Source organism: Carcharodon carcharias, chromosome 12 (genome assembly GCF_017639515.1).
Source record: "Carcharodon carcharias isolate sCarCar2 chromosome 12, sCarCar2.pri, whole genome shotgun sequence".
In the NCBI taxonomy this organism is placed as follows: Eukaryota; Metazoa; Chordata; class Chondrichthyes; order Lamniformes; family Lamnidae; genus Carcharodon; species Carcharodon carcharias.
The window spans coordinates 137,354,363-137,377,384 of NC_054478.1; positions in this window are offsets into that span (position 1 = coordinate 137,354,363).

A 23,022-nucleotide genomic window follows, 5' to 3' on the forward strand; every position below is an offset into this window, starting at 1 on the left:
GGGCCCTTGGACGGTGAGGAAAGAGGAAGTAAAGGGGCAGGTCATGCATCTTTTGCGAGCGCATGGGGAGGTGCCATAGGTGGGGGTTGAGGAGTAGGAGGTGATGGAGGAGTGGACCAGGGTGTCCCAGAGGGAACGATCCCTACGGAATGCCGCCGGGGGTGTGAACGGAAGATGTGTTTGGTGGTGGCATCATGCTGGAGTTGGTGGAAATGGCGGAGGATGATCCTTTGAATGCGGAGGCTGGTGGGGTGATAAGTGAGGACAAGGGGGACCCTATCATGTTTCTGGGAGGGAGGAGAAGGCGTGAGGGCGGATGCGCGGGAGATGGGCCGGACACGGTTGAGGGCCCTGTCAATGACCATGGGTGGAAAACCTCGTTTAAGGAAGAAGGAGGACATGTCAGAGGAACTGTTTTTGAAAGTAGCATCATCAGAATAGATGCGACAGAGGCGAAGGAACTGAGAGAATGGGATGGAGTCCTTACAGGAAGCAGGGTGTGAGGAGCTGTAGTCGAGGTAGCTGTGGGAGTCGGTAGGCTTGTAATGGATATTGGTGGACAGTCTATCACCAGAGATTGAGACAGAGAGGTCAAGGAAGGGAAGGGAAGTGTCAGAGATGGACCATGTGAAAATGATGGAGGGGTGGAGATTGGAAGCAAAATTAATAAATTTTTCCAAGTCTCGACGAGAGCATGAAGCAGCACTGAAGTGGTGCCAGCTGACTGCATGCATGTAGACGCTGAGCAGGGGAGAGATCAGGCCTAGCTGTAGTGTTCCTGTGATTGAGTGACCTGTTGACACTCACTGTGAAAGCTCACTTATGAACAGTTACCACTGGGGGTGAGAAATCAAAGTGGGCTGGTACCCCGCAAGCACTGAGGTCATCAGGGGAGGAGGGGAATATCGGCACAAAAAGGAAGAAGGAAATAAATTAACTTTTGCACCTCTCCAAGTACTGTTGGTTGCTTGCTGGGTAAAAGCTTTTCCATTTCCCCTAGGTCCTCCCAGCTTTGCATTTCTGGTGTTTTGGTCTCAAGCAGGTTCATGTCGATTAAATACAATGATCTGCTTCTTCGCTTCTTCAATGTTTTGGCTGTGTCCCAGCTTGTAATAGGTGTCAGGGGAGGTTCTACCAAATCCAGAATTTTTTCAATTTTTGCAGAATGTTTCTGTATTGAAAAATGGAGAGAGAGTTTAGCTGTAGTAATATTTTCCTGAAATTTCCATTCCCCAAGATGCAAATTGAACGCTTCACAGCCGTTCTCACTGAACAGAGCAGACAACTGAGGGCCAACGCATATTTTGTATTAGGGATTAGAATCATACATTGAAAAAGGAATATATTCAATGGTGGTATAGTGGTATTGTCACTGACTAGTATTCCAGAGACCCAGGGCAATGCTCTGGGGACCTGGGTTTGAATCCCATCATGGCAGCTTAAAATAAATAATTCCAATAAAAACTTGGAATTAGAAGTCTGATGATGACCATGAAACCACTGCCAGTTGTCATAAAAACCTATCTGGTTCACTAATGCCCTTTAGGGAAGGAAATCTGCTATCCTTACTTGGTCAGGCCTACAAGTGACTCCAGACCAGGGTTGGCTAACTCTTAAATATCACCTGAACAAGGGCAACTAGGGATGGGCAATAAATGCTGGCCTAGCCAGTGATGCCCACATCCCATGAACAAATCAGAAAAAACACCGATGTTGACTCTTTGAAAGAGCTACCAATTAGTCTAAGCTGCTTGCTCTTTCTCCATAACCCTGCAAGTTTTTTTCTTTTTCAACTTATCCAATTCAATGGGAGCTTGCTGTGCACAAAACGGCTGCTGCTTTTCCTACATTACAACATTGACTGCACTTCACAGAAGCTCTGATGAAAGGTCACGACCTGAAAGGTTAGCTCTGTTTCTGTCTCCACAGATCCTGCCAGACCTGCTGAGCATTTCCAGAATTTTCCGTTTTTGTATTTGTTTTTTTGAGATTGTTTGAGAGTTTAGCATTGTCAGGGATACCAGGGATAGCTCCCCTGCTCTCCCCGGAAATAGTGCCGTGGGATCTATTGTACTTCACCAAGAGGAAGTAGACGGGTGCCTGAGTTTGACTTCTCGATCCAAAAGACGGCATCCCTGACAGTACAGCACTGAGCTGGAATTTGGGTTAAGTCCTAGAGCGGGACTTGAGACCATAACCTTCTGACTCCCTGGTGCAAATGCTGTCAACTGAGCCAGGGCTGACACCACAAGCATTACTGAAAAAGAAAAGAAAATAACTTTGCACCTGTCCAGGTTCTTCCTTTTTTACGTCAGTCATCATCCCAGATTGCGGTTCCCAAGTCTCAGGAATGCCTGTATCCATGACATAAACAGAGACTGGAGATTCTTTGTGACCATCCTTGCCTGTCATAGCTGTTTGGGGAAGCCTTTCTAAATCCGATAAATAATCGGATTCTGCAGAATATTTCTGTGCTTAAGGACAGGGAGAGGCAGCTTAGCTCTGCTACTATTTTCCTGAAATTTCCATCACCCGAGATGCAAATGCTCTAGGACCAATAAAAACTGCAACAGATGAAACTAGATGTCAACAAGTTTATTCCTCAGAAACACTGAAGCAGAGCAGAGTGCATCGGCCACACATGACTGCTATTCTGCAGTAAGATAGAAAGAAACGTGCACCTCTTAAGGTACTTCAGGTTTGGAATCTGTACCAGATCATTACTGGCCAGACTGCAGCTATTGTTGATGATCTAAAGTGATATATTGAAAGAACGATTATAGCATTGTAGCCTAGTGATACTGGACAACTGAGGCTGTGAGAAAATTTCAACATGGTAAGTGCCAAAACGGATTCCAGTAATTCTGGTGATTGGTGGCCAACTGTGATGAATGTCTGTATAACCTCCTGGATTGTGAACTAAACTAGAAAATATTTCACCCCTACGCTTCTAGTCACACAAATGGTTGACTCAATGCCCTCTGAAGTGGCCTCGCAATTTGCTTCCACTGGAAAACATCCACGACAAAGCAGAATTCGAAAAACATTGGACGGAACGATCAGCAACAATGCAAAGAGCATAGAAGATTTTCAGCACAGAAGGAGGCCATTAGGCCCATCATGTCTGTGCTAGTTGAAAAAGAGTTAATCAGCCTAATCCTAATTTCTAGCTCATGGTCCATACCGCTGTAGGCTATGTTGCCTGGGGAATGAGAGGCAATCTCACTGAGCTACGTGGCCAAGATTTTCCGGTAGTCGAGCAGGCTCGGCGGGTGGGCCCAGGAGCGGACAGGAAGCTGACCGCCACCCTCAATCAGGCTGGGACCGCGATTTCACGCTGGCTGGCCAATTAACAGCCAGCGCACTACCCGCTCAGCGCTCAGTGCTGCCAGGGTGGGGGAGGGAGGAGCACGAGCGCTGAAGTTCACACAGAGCTGTCTCAGGGAGCCGAAAATTTTTGAAAATAAAAAATAAAGCGTTTAAAAATGTTAATAACATGTCCCCTCATGTTCTGTCACATGAGCAGGGACATGTTCGAAATTAGTTTGAAAATTTTGGGGTTTTTTTAATTACTGATCGAAACCTCATCCAGCCTGTGGGTGAGGTTTCGCAAAAAATCCAAAGGCTGCTTGGCCTTTTTGCCTGCCCCCCAACCGTAAGGTTGGACGGGCAGCAAAAAACTTCATTTAATTAGAACTTTAATGGCCTTAATAGGCCTGTTAATTGTTGGCGGGCACGCTGCCGTCTCCCGCACTTGCCCGCCTGCCGACATATTGCGCAAGTGCACGATGAAGCCAAGCCCACGCCCACCCTCAGTTCACTCCCCAGAAGGTAGGCATGGACCTGTCCGACCCCTCCCATGCATGTTCACCTGCACATCCCCCTCTCTGGACTGCTTCAACCCCTCCACACCCCTTCCCCTCCCATGAAATCCTTTCTCCCTCCACACCCATTCCCCCTGGAACCCCTTCTCCCAGAACCCCTTCGCCACCCCCCCCCAACATTCCTCCCAGGCTCCCCCCAACCCCCGCTTAGTCCCTTCCCCCTCCTGACTCATTTCTCCAACCTTACCTCTTCTTCCAGCCTCATATCTTCCTCCAGCCTTACTCCTACCCTCTTCCTGACTCCTTCCTCCACTCTTATTTCTTCATCAACCTTTACTCTCTCCCCTCTCTGCACCCCTTCTTCCCACCGCCCCCGACACCCTCCCCTCTCCACACCCCTTCCTCCCCCTGGACACCCTCCCCTCTCTGCATCCCTTCCTCCCCCTGGACACCCTCCCATCTCTGCATCCCTTCATCCCAGACACCATCCCGTCTCCACACTCCTTCCCTTGCACCTTCCACCCCACCTTACACCTACCTCCCCAGTTGCAGTCTTCTCCCCCATTACCCCCTCCTCCCCCATTCTCCCTCCTCCTCCCAACCTCCCGCCTGACACCTTCATTCCCGCCTCCCAACCTCACTCTATCCTGACACCTTCATTCCCTCGTTCCCAATCTCACCCCACCCTGATATCTTCATCACCACCCCCCCTCCCAACTGCACCCCCCCAACACCTCTTCCTCTCCCAGCCAATCCATGCCCTTCCTCTCTCACCCTCTCGACCGTCATCCGTTGTGAGTGTCAACGGTGACTATCCAACTTCAGTGCGCTGCTTCGCAGCAGAGCCATGTCCATGAGAATCCACCTAGCATGCCATGGACACTTCTCAGGTGTGCTGTTGGTGTTGGGCTCCAGCATCTTCTGCTCCTTGGATGTCCACAACGTGAGGCCCTGATCGGTAAGTCCTGACTTCTGCACATAACAGTTGTCAAGATATGTTCTACACCAGCGTGTTTTCCCGCTGCCCTGAGCGGACGATCCAGCTGGGAGGGACGATTCCGACGGGCAGGAATAGTGATATGCTGATGTATTACAATGAAGTTCCTGATGTCCAATGGTGGAGAATGTGGCCCACCATCGGCGGGCTGAGCCGACAATCACGAACTGGTTTCACACCGTTGTGAAACCAATCGTGCCATATTGTCCACTCACACCACTGAACATACCTGGTGCAAGCGGGCATGGAAAATTCCGGCCATGGTGTCAGGAAGTGAAGAATAAATAGATTTTTGAACCCTGGAAATTATGCAGAGAAGACACTGAGAACCCAGGAACACAGAAAGGTTCAAATCTGCAACAACAAAAAAACTGCAGGAAAGAACAAAGGAAAGCAGACAAAGGCTGTAGGTAAATACTGAGTGAGTAAATTTTCCACTCCCACTTCCAGTAACGTTGGATGGTGATACAAGGCAAAACTGGCAGTTTTCACACTTACAATGAGATTGCAACAGACTTAATTAACAAGCCTGAACCGCTATGAGGAGCCATACTTTTAACACTGCTGGGGAGAGACTGCTATAAAGTGTATACCACCTTTAATCTAATTGATGAGCGTAGAAAGCAAAGGGCAGAGATTTTGAATGCCTTGAATGTTACATATGAATAATATGTATTCAATACTAGAGTTCAGAGTGAAAATTAGGTCATTGAATGGTACATCACGGGAGTAATGCAACTAGCAGAATCATGTGAATTTGGACAGCCAAAAGATGATCTGATTAAAGATAGATTAGTCTTTGGCATGCGAGACCCTTCATTGAGAGCAAGTCTATTGAAAGATGAGAAATTGACACTAAATAAAGCAATAGACGTGTGTTGAAATGCTCAAGTTGTGCAGTATGATCTTATCTGTGCTGCCAGGGTAAGGCAACCAGCTCATCACTCTAAACTCACACGGTCACAAGGCTACATTCACTGTCATCTCATTCACTGCCAGCTCAAGAGATATCACCACTCATTCTGTCACACACACCCTCACATCTCCATCTGGCCTCATCTCCTCCAGAGACTGCCTCCTCAGCCCTCATCATCTTGAGGCCACTTGCACAGATCAGCATGTGTCCACACATATGCCTTGGGTTACCCCCCTTCCCCAGTACAGTCCTCACCCTGCAGCCTCTTCCCTTGCCTAAGGCCACTTCGCCCCCTTCCCTGAGCAAGCCTTAGCCCTGCAGCCATTGAAAAGCCACTCCTGCCTTACGACTGGTCTGGTAGGTGGAGACCTGCCAAATAAACTCCCCTAAAAGTGATGTGATGTTGCCTGAGAATCCTGGCACTGATGACCACAAGTGCTGCCCACAAGGCAGGCAAACAAAGCTTGAAGTGCAGCTTGCCAGGTGCATATCGCTTATGTACAGTTGTGGAACACATCGACATGATTGGTGAGCAGATAATCCAGCGTGGGAGGATGATTCCGGAGAGCAGGGCTTATAATGAAATGCTAAAGTATTGAAATTAGGTTCCCGATGTGCAGTGACGGGAAATGCGGCCCGCGATTGATGGATGGAGCGGACAATCGCAAACTGGTCTCATCGATAGCGTAAAACAAATTTTTGACCTTCTTGTCATATAGTCCACTCACACCCGCCATGTGCCCGCCGCTAACAGGACCAGATAATTCCACCCTATGTGTGCAATGCATGTGCAGTGATTGACTAATAGAATAAACAGTGGCTAATGCATGAGAACAGTGGGTGTGCAGTGGGTCACTTGGGTAACTCACAGTCACACGGGATCATGCATGCAAAGGAGTTTTTTGTTTGCTAGGAAAAGAGGGGTGTTTAGATCTTTTGTTCGATATGAAAGGAGGTTGTTTGGGTCTTGAAATGTAGCCAGTCTGATTTTCACATCTGGCTTTCCATAGTCATGTGACTATGCCATGGTTGCCTCTGGAGGCAAACATCTTAGAGCAGTTCAATAAAGCTTCTCACACAGACTGATACTGGGGAAGACTGCTACCCTTATACATGAAACAGAGCCTAAGAGGCTGTTGCCCCCACCCGAACCTCACACCCCCCTGGAGAGTCCAGAGCTGGAGGTGATGGTCTCAAGGTATGAATAAGTCAATTTGGAACTAGATGAGGTGAAACCTCTTCACTCAGAGGGTTGTGAGTCTTTGGAATTCTCGACCCAGACAGCTGTTGATGCTCAGTCAATAATATCTTCAAGACTGAGAATGGAAGATATTGGGTATATAATCAATCAAGGGTAAGGGGATAGAGCAGAAAAGTGGAGTTGATGTAGTAATTCACCCACGATGTTGTCACATGGTCTCCTAATCCTATTTCTTATGCTCAGATGTTCTTATACTGAGCCAAATCTTCCAGTCTCCGGATCATCAGACACCGGTCACATGACTGAAGATGCATACTGGGAAATTGTGGAAGATCTGACACGTGGACCAACGTGGGAATTTCCCTGGAGGTTTCAAGTTCCGATAGGCTGATTCCCTGCTCCCCAGGACTAATTGCGACAATATCCGACTGTGAGCTAGAGTCAGAGATTTTGGACTGTTCTGCTGTATTTACCTGGGCAGTTACCCAGAAATGTTAGGCAGATTGGCCTGTGTTTTCTGAGCAGCAGCAATGATGATCAGATTGCCACTGCACTTGAAAATTCCCCAACTCAACACTGCTGTGCATTTCTTCTGGGACCTTCCAATCCCAGCTTTCACAGAAATGTGTAGCACAGTGTCTCACGGGAATTCTGTTGGAGCGGTGTAGAGTTGGGGGAAGACAGGACATGTCCCTTTTTTACAGCACCAGCTACCATATGGTGAGTTTAAATGTCCAATGTGAATGTTAGTGAAGGGTGCTTGGGTGAGGTAGGTGAGGTGGGTAAGGTGGGTGAAGTTGGTAGGTGCGTAGGTGGGCAGTCAGGTTGGGTCGGAGGTGATAAACGGGTTGGGTCGGTGGGAGGCAGTCAGGTCGGGTTGGGGGTTAGCTCAGTTGGGTCAGGGGTTAGTCGGGCTGGGAGGGATTAGTCAGGTCAGGTTGCAGTGTTAGTCGGGACAGGGTCATAGTCATGAGGGGTAGTCAGCTCAAAGGGGTCGTGTCAGGAAGGCTAGTCGGGTCATGACAGAGGGTGTAGTCAGAGGGCCGTGGGGTATTCAGGTGGTTGGGGGGTAGTCAGGTAAAGGGGAGGATTAGTTGGGTGGTTGCGGGGGGGTTAGTCAAGTGGTCAGGGAGGGTACTGGAGCTTCAGCAGGTGTAGTTGGGCATTCAAGGGGTGATTCGGGTGTCAGTTATATGGTTCTTCAAGTTTCAATCTGTCTAACATTTCCTGGGTAACTATTCAGCTAAGTAACACAGAACTGTCCAAACTGTCCAAACTCTCCCACTCTAACTCAGAGTCGGAGACATTTATGGAAGGTTCTGGGGAGCAGGGGAATTGTCCATCAGAAGTTGAAACTACTCGTGCAGTTCCCACGGAGTTTCACATGTCAGAACCTCCACAGGGCCCCAACCCGCATAAACTTATAGGCTCATAGACATCTACAGCACAGAAGGAGACCATTCGGCCCATCTTGTCTGGGCCAGTCAACAGAGATCTGGCTACACTAATCCCATTTTCCAGCACTTGGCCCATAGCCCTGGAGGATATGGCAATGCAAGTGAATATCTAAATACTTAATAAATGTTACGAGAGTTTCTGACCCAACCACCCTTTCAGGCAGTGAGTTCCAGACTTCCACCATTCTCTGGGTGAAAAACTTTCTCCTCAACTCCCCTCTTAACCTTCTACCTTTTACCTTAAATCTATGCTCCCTGGTTATTGACCACTCTACTAATGGAAAAAGTGCCTTCCTATCCACTCTATCTATGCCCCTCATAGTCTTATACACCTCTATCAGGTCCCCCCTCAACCTTCGCTGCTCCAAGGAAAACAACCCCACCCTATCCAAACTTTCCTCATAGCTCAGACCCTCCAGCCCAGACAGCATCCTGGTAAATCTCCTCTGCACCCTGTCCAGTGCAATCACATCCTTCCTATAATGTGGTGACCAAAATTACACACAGTACTCCAGCTGTGGCCTAACCAGCGTTTTATACAGTTTCAGCATAACTTCCCTGTTATGGCCTGTTAAAACCTAGTCTAATACCTGTGTACCTACGTAAGTGACTCAACTATCACCCACCCACAACACACCACCCCCCGCCCCCAACACCTGACCCGACTACCTCCTGACCAGACTAACCCTCGACCCAACACAACTACCCCACACCTCGGCCACACCTGACCCGACCGCCCTCTCAGCCTGATTACTGTCCCCAAATGGACCTGACTACTCCCCCAATCTGACTAGCTCCTCTCGACTACTCACCCAGCCACCAACCACCCTCCCGAGTATCTGACTACCCCATGATCTGACTACCCACCTACCAGTTCATTCATTCACCCATTCACTCATCCATTCACTAACATTCAGACAGGATCTTTAAATTTAGTATATGGCAGGGAGTGATGTAAAAAGGGGCCAGGTCCTGTCTTCCCCCGACTCTACTCCCTGATGGACGCCGCTCTGGGCTTTTCTGTGAAGCCGGGGTTGCAAGCTCCCAGAGGAAATGCACAGCAGCGTCTAGTTGAGGGAATTTTTGAATATAATGGCAATTATTGCCACTGCTCTCAAGATCCGGGGCAATGCTATGTTGTGGGCTATGTTTAACTCACTGAAGCAAGCAGTTCTCTATATTCACCATTTTCTAAACCCTCCCATTGGTAGTACGGAACTCGAGTATTGCCGAAAAGAGAGACACTTTTTGTCAAAGCTTTTTGTCTTGCACTCATCAGGACAATTCACAAGAAAATACCAATGTCAAGGGAACAACATATTTATACTGTACGAGTAGAGAGTGCTGATTGATTGGTAAGTGGACTCTGGTAGAGGCGTTGCCATGGAGAATGCACCAGTTGATGATGACTGACACTTAAATATTCCTGGGTACAAGGTGTTTAGGAGAGACAGGAAAGGAAGAAGGTAGGGTTGTGGCTATATTGGTTAAATATGGCATTTCAGTACTGGAGAGAGGATATTCCAGAGGGGTCAAGGACAGAATCTCTCTGGCTAGAGGTAAGGAATGCGAAAGATGCAATACCATTGATTGGTGTAGTATATAGACCACCAACTAGAGGAAGGGAGGTGGAGAAACAAATTTGCAAAGAAATTGTGGAGAGGTGCAAGAGTTACAGAGTAATTATAATGGGGGACTCAATTATCCAAATATAGACTGGGGTAGGAATGGTACAAAAGGACAAATGGGGCAGGAGTTCCTGAAATGTGTTCAAGATAATTTTCTACAGCAGTATGTTTCCAGTCCAATGAGAGGATATGCACTTTTGGACCTGGTTCTGGGGAATAAATTGACCCAAATGGAATGAATATCAGTGGGAGTAACTCTAGGGGACATTGTATCATAAGTATCATTGTATCATAAGGTTTAGGTTAATCATGAAAAAGGATGGAGAACAATCCAGAGCAGGGATAATTAATTGGGGGAAAACCAACTTTGATGGGATGAGAATGCATCTGAGTCAAGTTAGTTGGAATCAAATGTTGGCAGAAAAGACAATAGCTGAAAAATGGTCCACATTCAAAGAAAAAGTATTGCAGGCAATGTCAAGGTTTATTCCTTTTAGGGGAAAGGTAGGACAAGAGAGATAGAGGAAGATGAAAAGGAAGAAGTGCACATACAACAGATGTCAGGTAGAAAATACAATGGAGAATCAGTCTGAATACAGAAGGACCAGAGGGGAAGTGAAGAAACTAATAAGAAAAGTAAGGAGAGAGCATGAAAAGAGTCTGGCAGCAAACATAAAAGAGGACCCCAAGGTCTTCTATAAGTATGTAAATAATAAAAGAGTGGTAAAAGAAAGAGTAGGGCCAATTAGGGACAAAAAAGGGAACTTGCATATGGAGGGTGGAGAAATAGCAGAGGTGTTGAATGAGTACTTTGCATCTGTCTTTACAAAGGAAGAACATACCACTCAGGCTGAGGTGAGAGAGGAGGTAACTGGTAGACTAGAAGTACTTACAATTGAGAGGAAGGAGGTGTTGGAAAGGTTATCTTTACTTAAAATAGATGAGGTACTAGGGTTGGATGAGATGCATCCAAGGGTTCTGAGGGAAGTGAGACTGGAAATTGCAGAGGCACTAGTGATAATCTTCCAGTCTTCCTTAGACACAGGGGAGGTCCCAGAGGACTGGAGAGCTGTGAATGTTACACCCTTGTTGAAAAAAGGGTGCAAGGATAAAGCTGGCAACAGTAGGCCGGTCAGTTTGACCTCAGTGGTACGGAAACTTCTGGGAACCATAGTGTGGGATAAAATCAGTAATCACTTAGACAAGTGCAGGATAATTAAGGAAAGCCAGCATGGGTTCATCAAGGGAAAATCATGTTTAACTAAATTGCTGGAGTTTTTTGATGGGGTAACACAGAAAATTGATAAAGGAAATGCTGTTGATGTGGTATATATGGATTTTCAAAAGGCATTTGATAGTGTCACACAACAGACTTGTGAGCAAAATTCTAGCTCATGGAATAAAAGGGAAAGTAGGCACTTGGATAAGAAATTGGCTGACGTGACAGGAGACAGAGAGTAGTGATAAATGGTTGTTTTTCAGATTGGAGGAAGGTTTGTGGTGGAGTTCCTCAGGGATCACTGTTGGGACCCTTGCTCTTCCTGATATATATTAATGACCTAGGCTGTGGTGTGCAGGGCATGATTTCAAAATTTGCAGGCGATGCAAAGACTGGAAATGTTGTCAATTATGATGGAGGTAGTTTTGAGCTTCAAAAGGACATAGACATGTTGGTGGATTAGGCAGATAAGTGGCAGATGAAGTTCAATACAGAGAAGTATGAGGTGATTCATTTTGGCAGAAAAAATATGGTGAGGCAGTATAAAATAAAGGGAGACCCTCTAAAGGAGGTGCAGGAACAGAGGGACCTCAGTGTATACTTACATAGGTCATTGAAGATGGCAAGGCATGTTGAGAGAGCAGTTAATAAAGCATATAGTACCTTAGGCTTTATTAATAGGGGCATTGAGTGTAAGATTGAGGAGGTCATGTTGAACTTGTATAAGACACAAGTTAGGCCTCATCTGGTGTACTGCGTCCAGTTCTGAGCGACATACTTGAGGAAAGATGTGAAGGCATTGGAGAGAGTACAGAGGAGATTCACAAGAATGATTCACGGGATGAAGAACTGTAGCTATGAGGATAAATTGGAGAGGTTTGGACTGTTTTCCTTGGAGAAAAGAAGGCTGAGAGGAGACTTGATAGAGGTAGTGAAGATCCTGAGGGGTATGGACAGGGTAAATAGTGGGAAACTGTTCCCACTCAAGAGAACATCAAGAATTAGCTTCAAAATAATTAGCAAAAGGAGTAAATATGATGTGAGGAAAAAAGTTTTCACCCAGAGGATGGTTGGAGTCTGGAACGAACTTCCTGAAAGGGTGATGGAGGCAGATTCGATCGAGGTATCGAAAAGGGAATTGGATTGCTATATAAAAAGAGAGAATGTGCAAGGTTATGGGGATAAGGCAGGGGAGTGGAACTAGGTGGAATTCTCTTTCAGAGAGCCAGTGCAGACTTGGTGGACTAAGTGGTCTCCTTCTGTACTGTAAAGATACTGTGATAATGTGATACTATGAGTTAACTGTCAAGCATTGTTTGATATTTAAACCAGGCAGCTTAACTCTGATTGGTCAAGTCATTGCCCTAGGGGATAAACCAGCGAATGGCTGCTACTTATTTTATTTATCTGAAACAGGCACAATGTGTATACATGTTCTTTACGTCTGCAAAGAACAGAGCCCTGTGTGTTAATATTTGTAGGTTTCAGTTCACACAAATGTGCCACACTGCAAGCCCAACTGACAATCCTAAATTAATTCTTTGCACACTGAGGATTATTTAGCAAATGTTGTCTAATCACAGAATCACATCTGATGTTGAACACTGTGTTTTGCGTTTTGCAAGCGCAAGCTGGTTGGGTATACGGTCTGTACCTTGCCTGTTGCGAACAGCGGCAGGGACATATTGTTTGATACGATCCACCAGTCTTTGGGACATACCATCTACAAACCTAGCATCACACTGGCACTGAAATTCATATACCACATTACTCATTCGTGTGATAGGCAGAACTTCATTTTGGCTTGCCGGCAGCATCCTGTTAGTGGCGAATACCACTCGTGTTGCTACTGCACAGTAGCAGCTTGAAACAGCTAGCTTCACCTGTTGCTCAAATTTTTGAGATACCTTGCCCTTCCAGGGTAATCGGAGGTATACTGGGCCGAAAGTGACGGTCTTGGGCCCATTCATGAGTTTGCATGATATACAGCATGAAATGATCTGATCAGGGTAGCCAATATACCGTAGGATGTCTTTGATGTGCCCTATTTCAGCATCAGCCCTGCTTACAAGGTTCCCAATAAGGCCAATCTTATAACATGTAGAACTGTAAGAATCCTAACGTGTATTGACCAGTGAAGGTAGGTTTGCGGTAAACCGTGCTAGAGAACCCAGTGGCAAATTTCTCACACAGTATAAATATGTTGTTCCCCTGACATTGGCATTTTGTTGTGAGTTGTCCTGATGAGTGCAAGACAAAAATCTTCGATAAAAAATGTCTTTTTTTCAGCAATCCTCCCCATTCAACTTATTTCCTTGTGAACACGTAAGCGTAGGGACATTTAGGATGTGGGTGTTGTTGGCTAGCCAGCATTTGTTGCCCATCCTTAATTTCCCTAGAGAAGGTGGTGGTGGTGAGCTGCCTTCCTGAAATGCTGCAGTCCATGTTGTGTGGATACATTCACAGTACTGTAGAGAGGGGATTCCAGGATTTTGACCCAGCGACAGTGAAGGGACAGAGATATATTTCCAAGTCAGGTTGGTGAGTGGCTTGGATAGGAACTTCCAGGTGGTGGTGTTCCCAAGTGTCTGCTGCCCTTGTCCTTCTAGATGGTAGCAGTCATGGTTTTGGATGATGTAGCCTTAGGAGATTTGGTAAGTTCCTGCAGTGCATCTTGTAGATGGTTCACACTGCTGCCACTGTTCGTCAGTGGGGGAGGGTAGTAATGTTTGTGCAACGGGAACCAATCAAGGGGGCTGCTTTGTCCTAGATGATGTCAAGCTTCTTGAGTGTTGTTGAAGCTGCACTCATCCAGTCAAGTGGGGAGTATCCCATCATACTCCTGATTTGTGCTTTGTAGATGGTGGATTGGATTGGAGAGTCAGGAGGTGAGTTGCTTGCCACAGGGTTCCTAGCCTTTGACCTGCTCTTGCAGACATAGTATTTATATGGCCAGTCCAGTTCAGTTTCTGGTCAATGCTAACCCCAGAATGTTGATCGGGGATCCAGCGATGATAATGCTATTGAATGTCAAGGGGTGATAGATTATCTCTTGTTGGAGATGGTCATTGCCTGCCACTTGTGTGGCACAAATGTTACTTGCCACTTGTCAGCCCAAGCCTGGATATTGTCCAGGTCTTGCTGCATTTGGACATGGACTGCTTCAGTATCTGAGGAGTTGCGCATGGTGCTGAACATTGTGCAATCATCAGCAAACATTCTCTCCTTCTGGAGAGAAGATCATTGATGAAGCAGCTGAAGATGGTTGGGCCTAGGTCATTATCCTGAGGTACTCCTGCAGTGATGTCCTGGAACCAAGACTTCCAACAATGACAATCTACCTTTGTGCTAGGTACAACTCTAACCAGCGGAGAGTTTTCCCCTTGATTCCCATTGGCTCCAGTGTGTTTATCTAGTTAGGTTGAAATGTGATGTGGTTCTCCTGTCTTCACACTTGATTCCGCTGATAAACGTTGGAGATAATCAGTCCATTGCTGATGATAGTTGGTTGTACCAGTGCTGTTATAGTTGATGGTAGCATGAAGAGCTGGATTGATGTGACAGGATAAAGCAACCTTCATTAAATAAGTGAATAACTCTGAAATCATGGAGAAAGCACAAAGAAAAGCAGCTACATTTCTGCAAAACAAGCAGTAAAGGTGCAAAATCTGAAATGAAAACCAGACATTAAATGCTTCATCACTCACAAATACTGAAGCAGAGCAGGATCCCCAATATACAAATAACCTCTATTTTCTGTAATGTAAAATGAAGTCTGTACCCCTTGGGATGTTTCAGGTTTGAAGACAGTGTGCTGGGAGCCCACATCCTGTTGCTGAACCTCCTCGGGTTCTCTTGCACTGGGTTCAGTCTTATCCTTGTGTAATTCTGTTTCTGCCTGGCGTGGTGTGACTGCTTCTGATGTTACATCGAAATTTGCATCACTGTCTGGACCAGGAATAGATGTTTGCAGAATTCTATCATCTCCTAAATCAATTGTGAAAATAGTTCCTAGTCGACGTCCCTATATTTAAAGAGAGAGGGAAAGGGTTCAGTGATAATAATGCAAGAATAATAATTGTTGGAATTTCTATTCTGCTGGATACAGGAATTCCATTCCCTGCACCATCTCCCACACTGAGTAAAACAATCGAGTGTGATCTAGTACGCAGTGTGTGTCAGGGATTAGAACGTTATTCCCTTTCTGATTTACCACTGGCTGGGCAAGGGATACTAATGGTGGTTCAAGATTGATTTGTTTTTCAAAAAGTCAATAAATGTGAGTGAGTTTAGGATTAAAACCTATTGCTAGTGCCCAGCACTCCTGGGTCAAAGTGTGAACTATGACACAGTGGAGTTCGCTCTGCTCTGCTGCAACAATGAACCTCAGACCACCCACATTTCCCACACCAGCCCTGCTGTAGCCTCTCTGAATGAGATCGCCAATAATGCACAGTTTATGTGTTGTAGCCTTATATATCTAGGCACTAGATACAGCCAACCAATAGATATGAACATTACAGTCCGCACACTGAGAGGTCTTCTATCCCATCACTCTGGGCTGAATCTGAACCCAGCTCTTTCAGGGGATGAGCATCCATGAAAGTGGATAAATCACCAGGGCCGAACAAAATGTACCCCAGTCTGTTAAAAGAAGCCAGGGAGGAAAATGCGGAGGGTGAGACTATCAATTTCCAATCTTCAATGGATGCAGGTAAGGTGCTGGAGGATTGGACGTCTGCTAATTTAGTACATTTGTTTAAAAAGAGCTAGGGATAGACCGAATAATTACAAGCCCGTCAGTCTGACCTTGGTGGAGGGGAAATTATTGGAATCAATTCTGATGGAAACAATAAATTGTAAGTTAAAGGCATCAAGGGCAGTCAGCATGGATTTGTTAAGGGAAGATGGCATCTGTCTAATTTGATAGGACTTTTTGAGGAAGCAACAAGGAGGATTGATGAGTGTAGTGCAGTTGATGTTGTCTACATGGATTTTAGCAAGGTTAAAAAAATAAAAGCCCATGGGATAGCAAACTGGATACAAAATTGGCTCAGTGGCAGTAAACAAAGGGTGATTGTTGATGGATGTTTTTGTGAACGGAAGGCTGTTTCCACTGGAGGTCCGCAAGGCTCAGTACTAGATCCCCTGCTTTTTGTGGTATATATTAATGATTTGAACGTAAATTTTGGGTAATGACCAAAAGTTTGGAGATGACACAAAAATTGGCCACATGGTTGATAGCAAGGAGGATAGCTGTAGACTGCAGGAAGATATCAATGGACTGGTCAGATGGGCAGAAAAGTGGCAAACGGAATTCAACCCAGAGAAATGTAAGGTGATGCATTTGGGGAGGTCCAACAAGGCAAAGGATTACACAGTAAACAGGAGGATACTGAGAGGTGTAGAGGAAGTGAGAGACCTTGGAGTGAATGTCTGTGGTTCCGTGAAAGTAGCAGGACAGGTTGATTAGGCGGTTAAGAAGGCATATGGAATTCTTTCCTTTATGAGTTGAGGCATAGAATATAAGAGCAGGGAGGTTATGCTGGAACTATATAAAACATTACCCAGGCTGCAAGTTGAGTACTGTGCGCAGTTCTGGTCACCTCATTACAGAGGGGAAGTAATTATATTAGAGAGGGTGCAGAGGAGATTTAAGAGGATATTTCCAGGGCTAGAAAATTGCAGCTATGAGGAAAGATTGGTTAGGCTGGGGTTGTTCTCCTTGGAACAGAGGAGGCTGAGGGGAGATTTGATTGAGATGGGCAAAATTGTGCTGAGCCTGGATAGATTGGATGGGAAGGGCCTATTTAAATTAGCAGAGAGATCAGAGAGTAGGGGGCATAGATTTAAAGTGATTGGTAGAAAGAGTAGGGAGGGAGGTGCGGAAAAAAAATTCACCCAGATGTTTTTTTGTGGAGGTCTGGAATTCACTGCCTGAAGGTGCAGTAGAGGCAGAAACCCTCCACTCATTTAAAAGGTGTCTGAATGTGCACCTCAGGAACCGTAAACTGCAGGGCCACGGACCAGATGCTGGAAAGTGGGATTAGGCAGATGGTTCATTTTTTGGCCAGCATAGACATGATGGGCCAAGCGGCCACTTTCTGTGCCATAAACTTTCCATGATTCTCTGATGTGAAAAGCCAGAGTTTAACGCAATGGACCGCCAGTTGCCTAGATTGACAATTTTCTAAATCCTTTCATTGGATTACTTTACTTGTGAGTACAGTGGGCAGAATTTTCACATTGGCGTGTGGGGGCGGGCATGCCAATAGCACACGATGACATCGGGCATGCATCCCGGTGGGCGGGTGTGCGATGATCTCCAATGCGCACCCACCATTAATTAACAGGCCTCTTAAGGCCCTTGAGGCACCAACTGACGGCGATTTTCCGGGGCCCGTGTAAACTTCAGGTCATCGCACAGGTGCAACAGGCAGGCGGGTAGGACACGTTTTTATAAACCTCATCCACGGCTGGGATAAGAGGGGTGAGTGGGGTTGCGAGTGTTATTTGTCAGACATTTAATGCTTTAACTTACTGCTACTTGCCTGTGTGAGCAGGAATACTTCAAAACTCTTCACAGCTGCTTGGACAGGAATAACAGGCTTCAGGTTAGGACTCTGGAGTAAACATCATTCCTGGGGCCTTGCTGGTTTCAGGAAGCCTTCCCTTACCCTGGGAGTGGGAGTTGTGCTTTCCACTGGAGGGACCTCCCCTGAGGAGGGAGGGCCAAAAGGAGGAGGAGGCCAGGAGTCCACATTCAGCCTTCAGGGGAGCCACCTTTGGGAGGAGAGGCACAAAGGGCACAGGGCCAAGATGTAATCCAAGGCAGGAGGAGCCGCAGAAGACGCCATTATCCTGCTGCCAGGGTTTACAGGCAGCGAAGCAGCTACCTCAATATGTCTGAGGTGCAGTGACGAAGGAGACTCCGTCTCTCAAGGGAGACAGTCACCTCCATCTGTCAGATGATAGGCCCTGAGATCTGTGCCAACTATGTGGGTGGGCATCCCATGCCAGTGGCGTTGAAGGTCACAACTGCCCTCAACTTCTATGCCTCCGGCTCTTTCCAGGGATCACTGTGATCTTTGTGAAGTCTCCCAGTCAGCTGTCCACATTTGCACCAAGCAGGTGACAGACGCTCTGTTCAGGAGTGCATTGACTTTCACCCACTGCCGCTAGGACAAGGCCAGCCAGACAGAGCAAGCTAGAGGCTTCGCAGCAATTGCTGAGTTCCCCCACCTCCAGGGTGCCATCGATCGCACACGTGACCATCAAGGCGCCAGCAGGTGAGCCCGGCGCCTGCGTCAACAGGAAAGGCTTCCACTCCATGAACGTGCAGATAGTGTGTGATCATAGGATGCAGATTCTGCAAGTCTGTGCAAAGGTACCCAGGCATCTCCCATAATGCTTACATCCTCGTACACTCCCAGGTGCCGGGTCTCTTCAGTGTTCCAGTCCTGCTGGATGGATGGCTGCTGGGTGACAAGAGCTATCCCCTCAAAAGGTGGCTCATGACTCCCCTCTGCCATCCAAGAACAGAGGCTGAGCAGCGGTACAATAGGAGCCAGGGCACCACAAGGGCTGTGATGGAGAGAACCATTGATGCACTTCTGATGCCTGGACCATACAGGAGGCACACTCCAATACCCCTCAGATCGTGTGTCACTGATAGTGCTTTCATGCTGCGCTCTCCACGATCTTGCGTTGGAAAGGGGGCACGCAGTGGAGGAATAAGATGTAGGCACGGATGCTCCAACTGCACACGATGAGTCCAGTGGTGTGTCCGAGGATGAGCACGCACAGGAGAAATCTGAGGAGGGAGACACTGACCCGGGCACACTCCAGGGAAGCAGGGACACCCGGGAGGCTTTAATCCAATGGTCCTTCAGCTAGCACACCACAGATAGACCTCCAACATATGCCTGGGCTGCAGGCTCCATACCCGATACCTGAGACCAACATCTGTCTGGTTAGGAACATTAACTATGTGCCTTGTCAATAAAGCTCAAGGACAAACAAGTCACTTATAACAACATTGGTTCCTGTACAGTTGCAGAAGTAAGGAATCACCCTGAGCCATGTTCACAACATATAAACATTTAATGAATTAACAAAATAAAGCAGAAAAGAAACTGAATGCAAAGGTGTTCAACATCACACCAACTTGTCATCACCTCAGAGCGGGGCAACATAAAACCACCAGTGAGAAGCCCGTGGTGTGCCTAAAGTGCCTTAAGTTTATGTTTCTGGGTGCTACGTCTAGGCACTCCCCCCTCGCTGACACTGGCATCTGAGACAGCCTGCTCACTGTGCTGTCCTGTTGGCCTCGATGACCTTGGCGGGTGTCCTCTGGCCCGTGAAGCCTGTGCTGGCACTGCCTGGGAGGGAGTGGCCAGTTCCACAGCTAGCATCTCCCCAGTCACCGCAGCCTCATCGGATCCCACGGTCACTGGCAGAGGGGCGGAGGAGCTGCTACCCTCATCCAGAGCGCCCTGAGAGGAACCGACAGAGATGACAGGCAGCTCGTGTGACAACGTGAGGTCGCTTCGGACCTCCCAGCTCACCACTGATGGATGGGAATCTAGCTAGGATACTTGGTGCCCAATCCATCTCCCACAATGGCGCTGACCAGCTGAGGTCAATGCCGCTGTGAGGGCTTGCAGGTCTGAGCACAACATCCAGAGGCCCTGATTGTTCTTCTGGAGTAGCCTTTCCACAAGAGTCAGAGCAAGCATGGCGCTTGGCCATGAGGCTCATTGCATCGGTGATGCTCCGTGTGGACTCCTCCAGCACGGAGACCATGCCACGCATAGCCTCATGTATCTCCGCCAGATCCTCCCATAGACCCTGCTGGACTTCCAGTGTCTGCTGCCTCACAGACGACTCCAGAGGCACATCATCAGCCACCGACTGAGCATGTGCCTGCTCCCCTGCAGTCCTCCGACTGCCAGCACCATGGGCACTCTCTGTCTCCGCCCGCATCTCAGGCAAGTGTGAAGTGCCCTCACCGTTGTGCCCCGGGTCACTAGTCGACAATCTAATTCCCACTGAGGTGCTAGTATCTGCACTGGTGCCTGCCTGGCAGAGATGGTGTGATGCTGGTGAGCTGAATTGTTCAGGGTCCTCAGATGTTAGAGGTGGCCCCTTTGCCTCCTCCTCCTGGCCCAGCTCCAGTGATGCTGACAGGAAGAACAAGGACATCTGATTAGTTCAAGCAGAGACAATGTCCGTGTGCATCCCTGGCCCCCGGATCAGTACGCGCTCATCCTTCCATAATCAATGGTCAACCCATGTTGGAAGCTTCCTTCACTGAACATTCAGCAGTGCCATGGCTGCTGGGACATACATGGTGACCTCAGTGCACGGCAATCTTACCTCCCCCTGGCACCCCAGCCTCACCGCCACCGGTAGACCTGGGTGCATGGCGCCTCTCCAGCTCCATCGCTTCCTGCTCGTATCTGGTGATTATGGCCAACTGGGCCTGGCCTCTGCCAGTTCACGTCCGCTCGGCAGCATTGTGTGCAGTCTTCTGAAAAGGGGAGAGGAGCATTGATTAGCCCAGCCTGTACCTGGATTCCCATCGCATCTCTGCCACCCCCACCCGAGTGAAATATTGCAGGGTTCCAGTGAATCGTGGCCCCGCAGCTGCCGCACACTCACACCAAGAAGCCAGGGCTGACCCCCCCTTGCCCACATGCTGCCTCCATCACATTTATCACCACACAGTCTAACCTTGGAAAGCAAGGATGCACAAGCATGTGGAATGCCAAGGGCAGCAGATGGATGGGTGCCCCGCCAGCTGGAAGCTCCCCTCCCAGCATTTCAGCAGCTTGACTTTGACATGTTTTGCAGTTCCAACACTGCGTCTATGTGCAGATCCTTGAGGTAGCCCCCAAAACACTACTCTGGGTGTCAGTCTACCGCATGCTGAGGGTGCAGAACCCATCTCAGCACAACCCTCTCAGGGTGAGCTAGGCATGGGCAATATCTGCTGGCCCACCCAGCGAGGAACACATGCCGTGAAGGATTCAATGCTGTAACTGCAATCAGAATTGGGGGCGGGGGTTGGCTGGGGGGAAGCCTACCTGCTGTGTTAAGTGTTAAGTTACCAATGCCAATATGGTACTCACCCTTCCCGAGCGCAAGAAGTCATTGAAACACTTGCGGCACTGGACTCAGGTGGGTCGTACCACGTCGTAGGAGCTGACTATGCCTGCCACCTCCTCCAAGACGCGTTCGGACATGTGGCCGGGGGTGGGGGGGGGGGTGCCTCCTCCTCCCGTCCCGAGGAACAGGGGCCTCTCGCCGTGCTGCCACCCCCTCGGGGAGGGCAGTAAGGTACTTGCCAGAAAAGCGAGGGGCAGAGTGCCCTACTGACCCACCCTCCTGCCTGGCCTGCTCACCAGCAGGGCTCTGGGGAGCCCTTCTGTGTGCCATGATTCACAGCTTTTGCGAGGCTGCAGGAGCGCTATTTAAACAGGCCGCCGGGTCACCATTGGACCCGGATGTCACTGCAGTCCTGCCGCCGCCTACCGCCTCACGCTGTCCTCGGCAGCAGGATTTCACGCTGGGCGGGCCTTAATTTGCCCGCCCACGTAAAATAGTGGCACGGAGCTGATCGCAGACCGGCGATCGGATCCACACCCGCCCGCGCCCATCCCCAAACGGCCCACCCGACTAGGAGAAAGTTCTCCCCAGCGAGTGGAGGTTTGCTAGCGGACACACTGTTTATCCAGTTACATTGAAATGTAATTACCTGGAAAAACTCAGCAGGTCTGGCAGCATCGGCGGAGAAGAAAAGAGTTGACGTTTCGAGTCCTCATGACCCTTCGACAGAACTTGAGTTCGAGTCCAAGAAAGAGTTGAAATATAAAGCGGGTTTTAGTAAACACCTTGTCAAACACTAGGAGGGAAATGGAAAGCAAGGAAGGTGAGCAATACAACAGAGAGATACGGAAATCTTGTCACAGAGAGGAACAGAACTTCTTCAAGGAGTCATGAGGACTCGAAACGTCAACTCTTTTCTTCTCCGCCGATGCTGCCAGACCTGCTGAGTTTTTCCTGTTTTTGTTTTGGATTTCCAGCATCCGCAGTTTTTTTGTTTTTATAACATTGAAATGTGATCTGGTTCTCATGTCCTCACAGTTCACTCTTGGTCAGTTACATTTGGCGATAATGGGAGGAATTTTCACCTGACAGGGCAGGTGGGTGTTCCTGTGTTTGGGAGGATAAAACATCAAAAAATGCCAGTGTGTCAGGAAGCTGGCAGGAACCAGCTGGCTTCTTCATCTCATGGAGCGTGTTTGTGAGTGTGCGGGAACCAACCCCACTTCCTGCCCCCCAACCCCACACCCACATGCCCCCCCACCCTCCCCCCCAACCCATGGGACAGGTGAGTCTTCTATCAATATAGGCTAAAGTCAATTCACTACATGTTTAACCATGGATTCTGGCTTTAAAAGTCAGCACGCAACTTTCCATGGGTTTGGTGGATGTTGTGAGGGTGAACAAGGTGAGATGACAGCGTGGATCGATGGGGCTGAGCAAACTGAACAACTGGGAAGCCATTAAATACAGAGATATGGCAGCTGCTTCCTTGCCTACGTGAAAGGCTTTTACTCATCGGGTTCGTTCTGGCTACTGGGATAGCGCGGGGACTGGGTCTAACTGGAAACTCCAAGGGGTGCCACACAGACTTGATGGGCCGAACGGCCTCCAACTGTGCTGTAAATGGCTCTATTTGTGCAATCACTGCTCTGGAGGTGATTTCTGCCACC